Raw genomic sequence first — 17,699 nt, 5'->3', positions numbered from 1 at the left:
ATATATGGTTATATATATATTTATATATATACTATAGGTTTATACTATAAGTAGTACATCTATCATATACAGTATATATTTAGTATGCATATAGTATATATATGTAATTATACTATATGTAGGTATACATACTACATAGAATACAGCTAGCATTTATATATATATATTCTCAACACACACACATATTTTAAAATGTCACAGGATTTTCCTGTTTCACATCAGATTTCACTTAATGCTATATTTAGGGTATTTTTAGAGCACAAACAGATATACTCAATTTTCTTTTTTGTTTTTTGAGAGAGAGAGAGAGAGAGAGAGCGCACAAGCAGGGGAATGGCAGAGGGTAAGAGAGAGAGAATCTCAAGCAGGCTCCATAGAGCCTGACGTAGGGCTTGATCTCATGACAGTGAGATCATGGCCAGAGCCAAAATCAAGAAATCGGATGCTTAACCAACTGAGCCACCAGGCACCCCTACTGAATTCTTGTTTAATGGTTGCAGAGTATTCTATTTGTGTTTAGTAATTAATTAACCAGATACTATTGATGGTTTGTGTCTAGGTTTTATTTATTTATTTATTTATTTATTTGTGCTCTTATACAGATAACAAGAAAAATGTTATCTACAAGCATACCATGGTAGAATTCTGTGAGTATATCTGCAAGTTAGATGCCTAATAGAGGAATTTCTGAGACAAGGAATATTTGCACTTAAAAATAAGAAACTGCATATATTTCTGCTCCGAACAGAAGGATCGGAGAGTACCTACTTCCATTAACTTTGGTAACCTTTTATACTTTAAAACTTTCTGAGTTGTGCCAGTTTGAAGGTTAAAGAAATTATGTCTAATTTTTAAAATTTGCATTTCTTTGATTCTGAGTAACGTTGAATATATTTTTCCACATACCAATCAGTCTTGTATTTGTGCATATGTGGGAAGAGAAGGTTAGCCTGTCATTCAAAAGCTGTGTCTGATAGGTTTTTTTTTTTTTTTTTGCTGAAAGTTATACCTCTAGATGGGAGTTACTGTGATCTAGTCTCTTGATCTATTCCCATAGGACTCTGTAACGGAAGGACTGTGCTGTGTTTATCTAACCATTCCTATCACTTATCCCACAGTTTGGTAGATTGTTGGCTTTCTCTTATGTATGTGGATGTTGTGAAAAAATAATGAGGAATCAGTTGGCTTAAAGCAAGTGGGATGGTAAAGCTAATGGAAATGGCAGAATATCAGATATAATGGTTAAAACTCAGAAAAATTATGAACTAAGAAGTTTTAAGGACATTTGGATCTGGTTAAAACAGGCAATTTGCTAAACACTCAATGCAAATATTTATAGTAAAATAGTGAATATCTTAAATACCTGCTACTCATTTGAGATCTGTTATTATTTTGATTATTATTACTTACCAGTGTTGATAAATTGTTTATAAAGAGTTGTTAGCTCAAGTGTGACTTTTTAAAAAATATCTGGGAACCATTTGTTTTTTTTTTTTTTTTCACTCTTGAAGTGGATATTTAATTTTGTGAAATCAGAAAAATAGGAATTATATAGGAAATGGAAAAATAGAAATTGTATACTATTATTTCACTTAGTTTTCTGGGTAAATGTTTTATTTTTAAATTTTTGTTTATTTTAAAAAATTTATTTATTTTGAGAGAGAGACAGAGAAAGAGAGAGCAAGGAGGGGCAGAGAGAGAGGGAGAGAGAGAATCCCAGGCAGGCTTTGTGCTGTCAGTGCAGAGCCCAACATGGGGTTTGATCCCATGAACCATGAGATCACGACCTGGGCCGGAATCAGGAGTTGGACAACGCTTAACCAACTGAGCCACCCAGGTGCCCCTGTTGGGGAAATATTTTGAAAATATGGTGTGATGCAACCCTTAAATTGGATAAACTTAATATTGGGGATACTTTTTCAGGCCAAATATCTCTTGGGATTAAGTATATTGTGCATATTAGGTATTAAAGTCTCCTTTCCAAGCAATGAAAAATGTTAAGCATTGCCTATGCAATGCTTATATCATTTAAGTGGCTATGTGTATTTCATTGTTCTATCTTAAAAATAAGTGAAAGACCGTTAGGCTCCATGGCCAACTTTTTTAACATTATGATTGCCCCCATTTTTGTTTGTGATTTTCAAGTATAAATCTGTGAAGAATACATGTGAATATAAGGATGGCCCCTTTACAACCTATAATTCTTAAAGGAATATGCTGGAACATTAAAGATAAATAACATAATATTGAATTCTTATCTAAGATGTAGTAGGAGAAAGTAAACATAGGAATGAGGCAATACTTTATCAGAACATACAGAGCTAGAGAAAAAAATCAGCATTGGGCCAAGAGAACAGATTGGAGCAGGTTTCGTTACTTCCTGGCAACAATCCTTACAAATTAAAAAAATAAAAAAGAGAAAGATAAAAAAGAAAACACAAAGCTGTGGAAGCATAGGTGCTTCAGGCTGAAGGTGAAAGTTAGTGGACCCAAACAAGAATGTGCTAGTAGACAGGCCGCTCAAGTTTGACTTGTCTGCAGTAAATCTAATTTTTAACTTTATATTGTTTCCTAAATCCGTGAGCTCTCCCTTTGTTTGATGTGCTGGAAAAACAAAGTCACTGTTGTTTAAAGCCCAAAAATATTTTCTTTTCTGGAATGTGGGAAGTAGAAACCCCAAAGATGCAAAACTTAAAAAAAGACCTGGAGGATTTATCTAAAGCATAACTGTGGTTAATTGCTATAGCTAAATGTGATTTTTATTCATGTTCTAAGTCATTTTATTTAGGGACTGTATTCATTTCTAGGATTTCTCTGTCTAGTCTCCCCATTCCATTCCTTGATAGTCAATATATTACTTTTCGTCTGGGGCTCCAGACCCTCATATCTCTGGGACCCCTTACTATGTCTTTGTGCCCCTCCCCTGGCCTGTGTTGGCCTTTGTTTCTACTGGCCAGTCCCTCTGTGACTCTCTTGCTTGTTACTTGGGCTATTGGAACTACACCTGCTGCCTTAGCATCCATGCTTGTGTGCGTGTCGAGGTACACACACATACTACACACATACAGCTGAAAACATCCTCCAGGGCAGCCCTGAACTCATGACTGGGAGCTGTAAAAGTCCAACTCCCTTGTCTGGAGGTGAGATAAGCTCCAAGGTGTAATTTACACTCCAGAGCTGCCCTGGGGATCCAGCCAAGACTGGGACTTGGTTTGTCCTTCTCCCCTTTTATGTTCTGCTTCCCCATTATCTTCTTGTTTTTTCCTGAGTAAACTACCATTATGGAAATGTTCTTGTAGTTTATTTTTGGACAACCTGATTTAAGAGAGCTGGTTGAAAGTAAAGTCAAACTTTTTCTTTCTAGTTTCCTCTTTGTGGAGTCACTCTAAGTCAATAAACAATAGTACTTTAGATCTGAATGACTGAACTACAACCTAAGCTTTTCTTGTTTGTGATCTCATTTAGAGTATTCTAGAGAATCCATGAAATGGGCTGGGCAGATGGCTACTCTTCCCACTCACAAATAGAGAACAAAAGAGCAAATGACTTGCTCAAGCTCATGGCGCAATCAGGATAAGAACACGGGTTATTTGATGTTTCATCTTGTGCTCTCTCCTTCACCATTCGGCCTCTCTAAGGTGGAACTATCCCTGCCAGACTCCTGTAGGCACTAAGAAAAACAAGGTCCCTTTTAGCTTCTAGAACTGCACTGGCCAGTATAGTAGCCCATAGCCACATGAAGTTATTAATTAATTAATTTATTTATAAGTTTATTTATAAGTTTGTTTATTTGTTTTGAGAAAGTGAGTATGAACAGGGGAGGGGCAGAGAGAAGGGGGCGGGGGAGACAGAGAATCCCAAGCAGACTTTTGCACTCTGCGCGAGCTGGATGAGGAGCTCAATACCATGACTGTGAGATCATGACCTGAGCCGATATCAAGAGCTGGATGCTCAACCAACCGAGCCACCCAGGCTCCCCCACATGAGGCTATTTAAATTTGAGTTTCAGTTAATTAAAAGTAAAAATTCAAATCCTCAACTAGCCACATTTCAAATACTTTAATACCCACATCATTATAGGAAGTTCTACTGGACAGTTGGACAGCGCTGCTCTAGACCCTTTACTCATCAATATCTTTAAGAATTCTGCTCTTTTCTTCATGTGATGGCCTTAATTATATTCTCTTCTATCATCTCTGCCTCTCCCGCATCTTTATATTGGTCTCCTTGCACATATCTGCTAACAAGGCCTAGTTTTTTGTTTTGTTTTGTTTTTAAACAATCTTGAGATTAACACCAGGGTGATTGCTACTTTTGAATTTACCATTATAGGCATCTGAATTTTCATAAAACACACTGTATTGGTTATTTTCATGTGTTAAGCTGACTGGGCTAAAAGAATACTCAGATAATTGGTAAAACATTTTTTCTGAGTGTGTCTGTGAAGGTGTTTGCAGAAGAGATTAGCATTTGAATTGGTAGACTGAATAAAGAAGATCCCCTTCTCCAATGCAGGAAGGTATCCTTCAATCTGCTGAGAGTCTGAAGACAACAAAAAAGCAGAGGAAGGAAAGGCTCAGGCTGTCTGCTTGAGTTGGGATACCATCTTCTCTTGTCTTCAGACATCAGAGCTCCTGGTTCTCAGACCTTCAGACTTGTACTGGGTCTTACACCATTGGCTCCCCCAGTTCTCCGGCCTTGAGGTTTAGACTGAAACTATACCACCTGCTCCCCTGGGTCTCCAGTATGCAGATGGCAGATTGTAGGACCTCTCAGTCTCTATATTTGAATGAAGAAATCCCTCATAATCTTTCTGTATATCTTTATATATTTTACTGGTTCTGTTTCTCTAGAGAACCCTAACACACACATACTAGAGGAATTTGTTATAAAAGAAAAAGGTAATGACCACATAATGCATGTAATTAGTAGAGAAACTTCCATAGCAACCCATTTTTTTCTCTCTCTGAAATACTAGTGGAATAATTCTTACTCTTGTCTACCACACAGATGTGGAATTAAGGTGAAATTATGGAAATTATTGAGAACACAGAGAATGAATTAGAACAATTCTGAAATGTATCTTTGAATTTAAGTAGGCATAATATAAGCTCATGGGATCATTATTTGATTTTAATGATAGGTTATCTGTTAACAAACAGAAAACTGTCTTTTCCTACAAAATAAGAAACAGTTTTTTTCCTGAATGAAAGAGACTTAGAAAAAATGATAAACTTTATGACTTTAACTTTGGGATACGTATTATCAACCAAAGCAGTGGATTATTCTTTCTTTGCAGTAGATAGAGTGAAACAAATAAGAGCATTGAGAGGGGGAAGAGGTGAAGTGACAGGGCTCATGGAAGGCAACAGGAGGGCATTTCCTGTGGGAACGCAGAGGATGCCATGGGAAGGTTCTCGAGGAGATGGGAGAAAAAAGAGAAGCTGACGGTGCCCTCCATTTCTAGTGGTACATATTTTGGGTAACGGAATTCAATCTAGGAACTAGTATCTTAAAAATGTAAGACCACAATGAAAATGAATTGTTTATGAGTAATTTAAATAGAAATTCCTCCTCTTCTCTCTACAAGTACTTTTGAAGTGAGATGTATTTGAATATAGCACAGAGCAATGGAGCCAAAAGAAAACGTGAAATGTCTTGGAGAAAAATGAAGACTGATTTATTTTTCAGAAAGGCCAAGAACCTCCCCCCCCACCCCCGCCATTCCTTGCCAAGTGACAATGGATAATTTGAACTGTTGTGAGGTCCATCATTTGGCCAAAATTGTCTTTCTTCTGACTTGGCCAGTAGTGGCACAATAAATTACAAAATGCTAAAATGAATAAGGGTAATTGAAATCACAGTTCATCGTTGAGTATGATGCTGAATAATGAGAACACACAAAGAAAAAAATTTGTAAGAAGAAAAAATATTTTTCATGTTGGTTTACTTTTTAGTTTTAATGAGATGGATTCACTTGCTTATTTATTTTTAATCTGCTTTAATGAGATGGGTGTCAAGAAGAGTCCTTGTTGTGAGACAGGAAACCATCAAAACCCTAGAGGAGAAAGCAGGAAAAAACCTCTCTGACCTCAGTTGCAGCATTTTCTTACTTGACACATCCCCAAAGGCAAGGGAATTAAAAGCAAAAATGAACTATTGGGACCTCATGAAGATAAAAAGCTTCTGCACTGCAAAGGAGACAATCAACAAAACTAAAAGGCAACCAGTGGAATGGGAAAAGATATTTGCAAATGACGTATTGGACAAAGGGCTAGTATCCAAAATCTATAAAGAGCTTACCAAACTCCACACCCAAAAAACAAAGAATCCAGTGAAGAAATGGGCAGAAAACATGAATAGACACTTCTCTAAAGAAGACATCCAGATGGCCAACAGGCACATGAAAAGATGCTCAGTGTTGCTCCTCATCAGGGAAATACAAATCAAAACCACACTCAGATACCACCTCACGCCAGTCAGAGTGACTAAAATGAACAAATCAGGAGACTATAGATGCTGGCAAGGATGTGGAGAAACAGGAACCCTCTTGCACTGTTGGTGGGAATGCAAACTGGTGCAGCCACTCTGGAAAACAGTGTGGAGGTTCCTCAAAAAATTAAAAATAGGCCTACCCTACGACCCAGCAGTAGCCCTGCTAGGAATTTACCCAAGGCATACAAGAGTGCTGATGCATAGGGGCACTTGTACCCCAATGTTTATAGCAGCACTCTCAACAATAGCCAAATTATGGAAAGAGCCTAAATGTCCATCAACTGATGAATGGATAAAGAAATTGTGGTTTATATACACAAATGGAGTACTACGTGGCAATGAGAAAGAATGAAATATGGCCTTTTGTAGCAACGTGGATGGAACTGGAGAGTGTTAGGCTAAGTGAAATAAGTCATACAGAGAAAGACAGATACCATATGTTTTCACTCTTATGTGGATCCTGAGAAACTTAACAGAAGACCACAGGGGAGGGGAAGGAAAAAAAAAGGTTAGAGAGGGAGGGAGCCAAAACATAAGAGACTCTTAAAAACTGAGAACAAACTGAGGGTTGATAGGGGGGTGAGAGGGAGGGGAGGGTGGGTGATGGGTATTGAGGAGGGCACCTGTTGGGATGAGCACTGGGTGTTGTATGGAAACCAATTTGACAATAAATTTCATATTAAAAAAAAGAAAAACAGTCCTTGTTTCACCCCAGGTAAATTTAGGAACCAAAAGTGCCAGTGCCATCAGATCTGAGTCTTGATTTAAGAAAGTAAGATCCAGCACCCCAGTGTGTAAAAGGAAAATAAATTACTGGGGAAATAATTTGATGTTATTAATGAGAAAAGGGTAGTATTTTTAATAGAAAGAATGGCAGTAGCCACTGAGAAGAATAAGAGCCCGTGAGAGAGGTCACTTGTTCTACATAAGAAAGGCAGAGAGAGTGGGATGGGTAGGGAGGAGGAATGGCATTATTTCTGAAGATTGAGGAGGCAGAAAAAGATATGCAAAAGTCATGTGGGAAAAAGGCGAAGAAGAAGAAGTCGGTGGTGGCTGGGGAGGAAACATGGAGATGGGAGGTGTTCCAGTCATCTAAAGCTTCGTACAAATTACCCCTGAATTTAGTGACCTAAAATCATCTTTATGCTTGCAGATTCTGAGTCAGGATTTGGGGGAATTGGGTTAGGTTTGGGTCTCGTCCAGTTGTAGGCCTATGCTGTCTGGGGCTGTGGTCATCTGCAAATTTGACTGGGCTGGAGCACTCTGCTGGCTTAGCCAGTAAATTAGTGCTGACTGTTGGCTGGAGGCTTCAGTTCTTTACGTGGGCCACTTCATGGAGCTAACTTGAATGTCCACATGATGTGGTAGCTGGCTTTCCTCAGAGTGAGCAATCTAAGAGGCCAAGTTGGAGCCTTACTGCCTTTTATGATAACCTCAGAAGTAGCACACCATCACTTCTACTGGTCACCCAGATCAGCTCTGATTCATTGTCAGCAGGGACTACACAAGGGCATAGATCCAAGGAATGTGCATCACTGGGGGCCATCTTGGACACCGGTTACCACAGGGTACCATAGAGATATATAATAGGGCTCTAAATAGCATTTTTACAGCTAGTGTGTCGTGTAACCAATTTCCCAGACTCCTCATTCAGTTTCCCGTAAATCTCAGATACTCACTAATGGTGTGTAGAGTTGGATTTGCTTTGGAGACCTGCGTTAAGTGGGCTTGAGATAAGAAAAGAGGCTTCCTACAGTTCTGGACACATCTCAGTTACACATTTATTTTGATGAGACTCTGCGTTTTATTTATAAACCCCCCTGCAAAAATGGTAGGAGTAGCTAACTAGGTCCTTCTGATCTTCTTCCAAGTCCCAGATTGTTCTCATTGTGTTGCCTAAGATTAAAATGAGAACACCTAGTTCTTTTCCATCTCCTGGGCAATGTGCACCATGGTGGAAAGACTTTCTTTCAAATTTGACCTTTTATACTGGCACCAGAGAACCAGTGTGGGGAAATTCTGTGTAGCCCCGTTTTTGCTATATTCACAAAACTCTCTCCTTCCATGTAAGAACAATTTCCCCTCCTTCTCTCTTTACCTGATAGCTTCAGGAGGAACCAGAGCAAGAACTAGAAAGAGCAAGGGAGGAAATGGCTTGTTCACCAGGCCTCTGGACAGGCAGAACTTGCTCTTCCAGTCAAGTTCATCTTCTGTTTCTTGGGAAAATGATTTGTTCTGGAGAATGAATGAGCTACTCAGCGAAAATAAATTCAAGTAAAGAAAAACGTAGAGGAAACAGGTTCTATACCATGGGGAAGGACTGAAGATCCGTCATTACTATTTCAGTTTTAGTCAAAGAGAGTCTGAGTAGTTATTGGCTTTTCTAAATGCACTCTGTGACACAAGCCTCCATGAATATTCTCTAACAAAACTGTTACTGTGAATCGATGAAATACTCAATAGCATTTCCCCTTGGAACCCATTTAAAAAGAGCTATTATTGTGATGACTAGAATATGCTAAACACATCGACTATTATCCGTTTGATTTTCTGTGAGGAGAATTATTGCAAAGGTACCCAAGCAGTTTGATTATCACAGGGAGACTTTTTATTTTCAGCTTTGTCAAGCTGTGTGTTGAGTTGCTGTGCCTTCATTTAAACATTAAGTTCTGAAATTAATTTACAATAAATTCAGGGAAAAGACTCCTTGGTGTAAAGCAAAAAGCTACAAAAAAGTGGTAAATTTAGTTCCCTCAAAGCCTTCAAATTAAATTTAAATTCAATTCAGTTAACATTTATTGAATGCCTGCAGGGAGCACGGCACTGTACTAGGTACCAGAATTTGAAATATGCAGAGGTTCAAGAGGTTTCAAAGTTAATTTTATGAGCTTGGAGAGAGAAAAATCAGTCATTTGAACTGTTAATATTATTATTTTTTTGAAGCCTACATTTCCTTTGATAAATTCTCAAATTTGATTGAGAACTCAATGGGAATGGGGCGAGGAGAACAGAAACCATTTTTTTTTTCCTTGGGTTTTAAGTTTGGAAGAAAGGGCTTTTTCATATTTCAATAAATGGTCTAAGTAATAGAAAAATTAGTGAAAAAATAAACTGAAATGAGCAAACGATGGTGTTGTTTTCAGAAAGAAAATGAAGTAAGAAGGCTCTTGCTATACTTGGAAGTTTATATGTCAGATTGGGACATATTTACCTTTTGAGGACCATTCTAAAAGAGAATAGAATAAAGAGCACTTCTGTGTCACCAGGAATCAGGAATAAGCTTTAGAAAGAGAATGGAGTGAGTTTTAGAATTGCTAGTATTTGCCAAGAGATGTACCAAAATTCAGCAAAATATGATCACTTAAATTCCTCCAGAGTCTTCCTTACCTGAAAATGTTTTACGTACCTGTTGGTCCTTTTCTGCAAAAATCAGATGGGCTTGCAAAGAAAACAGATGCACTGAGGTTTTTTCTTAGGGTCAAAAGCCACATCTTGTCTGTGGTTGATGAAAGTGGCTATCCACGGCAGAGCCGGAAACACTAAACCATTGTTTTTTGGTCTTTGTTACATTCTCAACTTTTTTGCTTATCCTGTGGTATTAAAAAAAATTATTTTAGGGGCGCCTGGGTGGCGCAGTCGGTTAAGCGTCCGACTTCAGCCAGGTCACGATCTCGCGGTCCGTGAGTTCGAGCCCCGCATCAGGCTCAGGGCTGATGGCTCGGAGCCTGGAGCCTGTTTCCGATTCTGTGTCTCCCTCTCTCTCTGCCCCTCCCCCGTTCATGCTCTGTCTCTCTCTGTCCCAAAAATAAATAAAAAAAACGTTTAAAAAAAATTATTTTAGTACCATTTATTGGAAAATAAATGCCCGCTATACTGTATGGGTACTTTGTTGTAGGTTAGCCTTCTATTTGTGGGTCTGTTTCTGGACTCTGTCTTGTTTCAGTTTTCCATTTGTCTATCCTTGTATGCATTCTACACTGCCTTCATTACTTAATGACTTAATGTTAATCCTTGCTATCTGAAAATCCTCTGACTTAATTTTTTCTCAAGACTGTTTTGAGTATTCTTTCTTTTTATGTCCATACACATTTTGGAGTCAACGTGTCAATATCAATAATGACAACCACAAACGTAGTACATTTTACTTCATATAAGTAGCTTTATTTTCTCTCATAAATATTTTCTAGGCAGAAGTCTTGTATAATTTTTATTAGATTTATTCCTACTATTTAAAATTTTTGATGTTATTATAAATGGTAGAGTTTTAAAAATTTTATGTTCCTGTTGTTTTTTTGCTTATATGTAGGAACACAATTGTTTTGGTATATTGACTTTGTATCCAGATATTTTCCTAAATTTCCTTATGAATTTTAATATTTTGCCTATAGACTCTTTGGGTTTTCTATGTGCAAAACTATAGTGTTTGCAAATAATGGCAATAATAATTTTTCCCTATTAATTTTATGTCTTTTATTTCTTTTCCTTGCCTTATTGTACTAACTAGGATCTCTAGTTCAAAACTATACAGATGAGGTAATAGCAAATATGTTTGTCTTATAGATTTCAAGAATGATCTTAATGTTTTATTGTTAGGTATGATGTTTGCTGGAATTTTGTAGATAAGAGAGTGCTTTTCATTATATTTGTTTCAACTACGCAGCATTTTCATTCTTTTTCTGTAGCTAATAATTGTTTCATCTTCTTTGTCCTGTTTTTCTTCAACCTAAGAATGGGTCCTCCTACACTTCCCAACAGTTTTTTAAACTTCTCAATATATTGTTGCACGTGGTCAAATCTGTCAGTTAAACTAGCTCCTTTTTAAAAAAAAAATTTTTTTAACGTTTATTTATTTTTGAGACAGAGAGAGACAGAGCATGAATGGGGGGAGGGTCAGAGAGAGGGAGACACAGAATCCAAAACAGGCTCCAGGCTCTGAGCTGTCAGCACAGAGCCCGACGCGGGGCTGGAACTCATGGACCATGAGATCATGACCTGAGCCAAAGTCGGAGGCTTAACCGACTGAGCCACCTAGGCACCCCTCCTTTTTTTTTTCTTATTTGAGTAGAGTTGACACCCAATGTTACAATAGTTTTAGGTATACGGCATAGTGATTCATCTTCTCTCTGTGTTTTGCTATGCTCACTCGCCATGCATGTACCTTCTGTCACCATACAACACTATTAGAATGTGATAAAGTGTATTTCATATGCTGTGTCTTTTAGTCCTATGATTTATTCATTCCATAACTGGAAACATGTATCTCCCACTCTCCTTCACCTATTTTTCCCATCCCCTCACTCTCCTTCCCTCTGGCAACTTTTAGTTTGTTCTCTGTATTTATAGATCTGATTCTGTTTTTTGCTTGTTTATTTATTTGTTTCGTTTTATAGATTCCACATAGAGTGAAATTATATGGTATTTGCCTTTCAGTCTGACTTATTTCACTTTAGTATAATATCCTTTAGGTCTTCCATGTTGTTGCAAGTGGCAAGATTTCATTTTTTTTTTTTATGGTTGTATAAATTCTTGTCTCTGAGTGTACACCCCTCCCCCCACACCACATCTTTGTCTATTTATCTATTGATTGTCACTTAAATTGCTTCCATATCTTGGCTTTTTAAATAATGCTGCAATAAACATATATCTTATCAAATTAGTGTTTTGGCTAACTTTGGGGGGGCGGTAAATAGTAGTGAAATTATTGGATCAAATGGTATTTCTATTTTTAATTTTTTTCAGGAACCTCCATACTGTTTTCCACAGTGGTTATTACTAATTTATATTCCTACTGACAGTGCACAAGCGTTCCTTTTTCTCCACGTGCTTGCCAATGCTTATTATTTCTTGTCATTTTGTTTTTAGTGATACTGACAGGTGTGAGGTGGTATCTCATTGTGGTTTTGATTTGCATTTCCCTGATAATTAAAGTGATGTTGAGCATCTTTTCATGTGTTTCTTGGCCATCTGTAAGTCTTCTTTGGAAAAATGTGTATTTGGGTCTCCTGCCCTTTTTAAAAATGGGGTTTTTTTTGGTGTTGAATTGTGTAAGTTCTTTATATATTTTGGATACTAACCTCTTATCAGATACATCATTTATAAATATCTTTTTCCATTCAGGAGTTTGCCTTTTTGTTTTGTTGATGGTTTCCTTTGCTGCACAGAAACTTTTTATTTTGATGTAGTCTCAATAGTTTATTTTTGTTTTTGTTTCCCTGGTCTCAGGAGACATATCTAGAAAAATGTTGGTAAGGTCAATGTCAGAGAAATTACTACCTATGTTCTCTTAGAGGATTTTTATTGTTTCAGATCTCAAATTTAGGTCCTTAATCCATTTGGAATTAATTTTTGTGTATAGTGTTAAAAAATTGTCCAGTTTCATTCTTTTGCATGTAGCTGTCTAGTTTTCCCAGCACCATTTGTTGAAGGGACGATCTTTTCCTCATTGTATATTCTTGCCTCCTTTGTCATATTTTTTTTTAAAAGTTTTTTTTTATTAATGTTATTTATTTTTGAAGGAGAGAGAGACAGAGCGTGAGTGGGGGAGGAACAGAGAGAGGGGGAGATGCGGAATTCGAAGCAGGTTCCAGGCTCTAAGCCGTTAGCACAGAGCCCAATGCAGGGCTTGAACCCATGAACTGTGAGATCATGACCTGAGCTAAAGTCAGACACTTAACCGACTGAGCCACCCAGGCACCCCTCCTTTGTCATAGATTAATTAACCATACAGATGTGGGCTTATTTCTGGGCTTGATCTATGTGTCTCTTTTTGTGCCAGTATCATGGTATTTTGATTACTATAGCTTTGTAGTATATCTTGGATTCTGGAATTGTGATATCTCTAGGTTTGTTCTTCTTTGTCAAGATTCCTTTGGCTATTTGGGGCCTTTGGAGATTCTATTAAAATTTTGATATTATTTGTTCTAGTTCTGCAGAAAGAAATGCTCTTGGCATTTGGATAGGGAATACATTGAATCTGTAGATTGCTTTGAGTAGTATGGACATTTTAACAACATTCTTCCATTTCATGAGCATATAATATTTTTCCATTTCTGTTGTCTTAAGTTTCATTAAAGTTTTATAGTCTTGAGAGTGCAGGTCTTTCACCTCCTTGGGCAAGTTTATTTCTAGGCACTTTATTTTATTTTGTTTTATTTTTTGGCGCAAGAAGACGTTTGTAAATGGGATTGTTTTCTTAATTTAAAAGTGGCGAAGGCAGACATCCTTGTCTTGTTCCTGATCTTAGAGGAAAAGCTCTCAGTTTTTCACCATTGAGTATGATATTAGCTGTGGGCTTCTCATATATGACCTTTATTAAGTTGAGATATGTTACTTCTAAACCCACTTTCTTGAGAATTTTTATCATCAACAGAAGTTGAGTTTTGTCAAGTGCTTTTCTGTATCTATTGAAATGATCCTGTTTTTTATTCTTTATTTTGTTTATGTAGTGTTTCATGTTAATTGATTTGCTAATATTAAACTATCCTTGCATCCCTGGAATAAATCCCACTTGATCATAGTGAATGATCTCTTTAAGGTATCATTGAATGCAGTTTGCTAATATTTTATTGAGGATTTTTGTATTTATGTTCATTAGGGATACTGATCTGGGGTGTGTGTGTGTGTGTGTGTGTGTGGTGTCATTGTCTGATTTTGCTATCAGGGTAATCCTGGCCTTGTAGAATATATTTGGAAGCTTTCCTTCCTCTTTTATTTTTTGGAATTATTTGAGAAGAATAGGTATTAACTGTTTTTTAAATGTTTAGTAGAATTCACCTGTTAATCCATTTGGTACCAGAATTTAATTTTACCAACTCAATTTTGTTACTAGTAATTGGTATGTTCATATTTTCTGTTTTCTTCCTGATTTAGTTTGGGAACATCTTATGTTTCTAGGAATTTATCCATCTCTTCTAGGTTGTCCAATTTTTTGGCATATAATTTTTCATAGTATTCCCTTATAATTCTTTGTGTTTCCATGGTGTCAATTACTTTTTCTCTTTCATTTCTGATTTTATTTACTTGGTTTCTTTTTTTTATTAGTCTGGTTAAGTGTTTATCAGTTTTGTTTATCTTTTTTTTAACGTTTATTTATTTTTGAGACAGAGAGAGACAGAGCATGAACGGGGGAGGGTCAGAGAGAGGGAGACACAGAATCTGAAACAGGCTACAGGCTCTGAGCTGTCAGCACAGAGCCTGACACGGGACTCGAACTCAAGGAGCACGAGATCATGACCTGAGCCGAAGTCGGACGCTTAACCGACTGAGCCACCCAGGAGCCCCAGTTTTGTTTATCTTTTTAAAGAACCAGCTCTTGGTTTCAGTTCTTCCCCCCTAGTTTTCTTTTTTAATCTCTGTCATTTATTTGTGCTTTGATCGTTATTATTTTCCTCCTTTTACTCACCTTGGGATTGTTTGATATTCTTTTTCTAGTTCCTTTATTTTTATTTATTTATTTTTAATGTTTATTTATTTCTGATGGGAGACAGAGAGACAGAGCATGAGTGGGGAAGAGGCAGAGAGACAGGGAGACACAGAATCTGAAGCAGGCTCCAGGCTCTGAGCTGTCAGCACAGAGACCAACATAGGGCTCGAAATTTGAACTGTGAGATCATGACCTGAGCTGAAGTTGGACGCTTAACTGACTGAGCCACCCAGATGCCCCTTTTTCTAGTTCCTTTAGGTGTAAGGTTGGGTTGTTCATTTGAGCTTCTCCTTATTTCTTGGGGTAGGCCTGTATTACTATATACTTCCCTCTTAGATACGTTTACACTATGTGTCAAAGATTTTGGACCATTGTTTCCATTTTCACTTGTCTCTATTTTTTGATGTCTTCTTTGATTTCTTTGTTTTGTGATTGTGATTTCTTTGATTTGTGATTGTTTAGTATCATGTTTGTTAGCCTCTGTATGTTTTACTTTTAGTTTTTCTTGTGAATGGGTTTTAGTTTCATAACATTGTGCTCAGAAAAGATGCATACTATGATTTCAGTCTTCTTAAATTTATTGAGACTTGTTTTGTGGACTAACATGTAATCTCTCCTTGAGAATGTTACAAGTTCACTCAAAAAAACATGTATTCTATTGGTTTTGGATGAAATATCCTATATACATTTGTGAAGTTCATCTGATCTAATGTGTCATCAAAGACACTGATTTTTTTTAATTGATTTTTCTGCCTGAATGATCCATTCTTTGATGTAAGTGGGGTATTAAAGTCACCTACTATTATTATTAATTTCTCTCTTTATGTCTGTTAGTATTTGCTTTTTTTTTTAATTTATTTTTTATTTTTTATTTTTTAATATATGAAATTTACTGTCAAATTGGTTTCCATACAACACCCAGTGCTCATCCCAAAAGGTGTCCTCCTCAATACCCATCACCCACCCTGCCCTCCCTCCCACCCCCCATCAACCCTCAATTTGTTCTCAGTTTTTAACAGTCTCTTATGCTTTGGCTCTCTCCCACTCTAACCTCTTTTTTTTTTTTTTTTTCCTTCCCCTCCCCCATGGGTTTCTGTTATGTTTCTCAGGATCCACATAAGAGTGAAACCATATGGTATCTGTCTTTCTCTGTATGGCTTATTTCACTTAGCATCACACTCTCCAGTTCCATCCATGTTGCTACAAAAGGCCATATTTCATTTTTTCTCATTGCCACGTAGTATTCCATTGTGTATATAAACCACAATTTCTTTATCCATTCATCAGTTGATGGACATTTAGGCTCTTTCCATAATTTGGCTACTGTTGAGAGTGCCGCTATAAACATTGGGGTACAGGTGCCCCTATGCATCAGTACTCCTGTATCCCTTGGATAAATTCCTAGCAGTGCTATTGCTGGGTCATAGGGTAGGTCTATTTTTAATTTTCCGAGGAACCTCCACACTGCTTTCCAGAGTGGCTGCACCAATTTGCATTCCCACCAACAGTGCAAGAGGGTTCCTGTTTCTCCACATCCTCTCCAGCATCTATAGTCTCCTGATTTCTTCATTTTGGCCACTCTGACTGGCGTGAGGTGATATCTGAGTGTGGTTTTGATTTGTATTTCCCTGATAAGGAGCGACGTTGAACATCTTTTCATGTGCCTGTTGGCCATCCGGATGTCTTCTTTAGAGAAGTGTCTATTCATGTTTTCTGCCCATTTCTTCACTGGGTTATTTGTTTTTCGGGTGTGGAGTTTGATGAGCTCTTTATAGATTTTGGATACTAGCCCTTTGTCCGATGTGTCATTTGCAAATATCTTTTCCCATTCCGTTGGTTGCCTTTTAGTTTTGTTGGTTGTTTCCTTTGCTGTGCAGAAGCTTTTTATCTTCATAAGGTCCCAGTAATTCACTTTTGCTTTTAATTCCCTTGCCTTTGGGGATGTGCTGAGTAAGAGATTGCTACGGCTGAGGTCAGAGAGGTCTTTTCCTGCTTTCTCCTCTAAGGTTTTGATGGTTTCCTGTCTCACATTCAGGTCCTTTATCCATTTTGAGTTTATTTTTGTGAATGGTGTGAGAAAGTGGTCTAGTTTCAACCTTCTGCATGTTGCTGTCCAGTTCTCCCAGCACCATTTGTTAAAGAGACTGTCTTTTTTCCATTGGATGTTCTTTCCTGCTTTGTCAAAGATGAGTTGGCCATACGTTTGTGGGTCTAGTTCTGGGGTTTCTATTCTATTCCATTGGTCTATGTGTCTGTTTTTATGCCAATACCATGCTGTCTTGATGATGACAGCTTTGTAGTAGAGGCTAAAGTCTGGGATTGTGATGCCTCCTGCTTTGGTCTTCTTCTTCAAAATTACTTTGGCTATTCGGGGCTTTTTGTGGTTCCATATGAATTTTAGGATTGCTTGTTCTAGTTTCGAGAAGAATGCTGGTGCAATTTTGATTGGGATTGCATTGAATGTGTAGATAGCTTTGGGTAGTATTGACATTTTGACAATATTTATTCTTCCAATCCATGAGCAGGGAATGTCTTTCCATTTCTTTATATCTTCTTCAATTACCTGCATAAGCTTTCTATAGTTTTCAGCATACAGATCTTTTACATCTTTGGTTAGATTTATTCCTAGGTATTTTATGCTTCTTGGTGCAATTGTGAATGGGATCAGTTTCTTCATTTGTCTTTCTGTTGCTTCATTGTTAGTGTATAAGAATGCAACTGATTTCTGCACATTGATTTTGTATCCTGCAACTTTGCTGAATTCATGTATCAGTTCTAGCAG

Source organism: Panthera uncia (assembly GCF_023721935.1).
Source record: "Panthera uncia isolate 11264 chromosome B3 unlocalized genomic scaffold, Puncia_PCG_1.0 HiC_scaffold_1, whole genome shotgun sequence".
In the NCBI taxonomy this organism is placed as follows: Eukaryota; Metazoa; Chordata; class Mammalia; order Carnivora; family Felidae; genus Panthera; species Panthera uncia.
Note: the sequence above shows the minus strand (reverse complement) of the source record.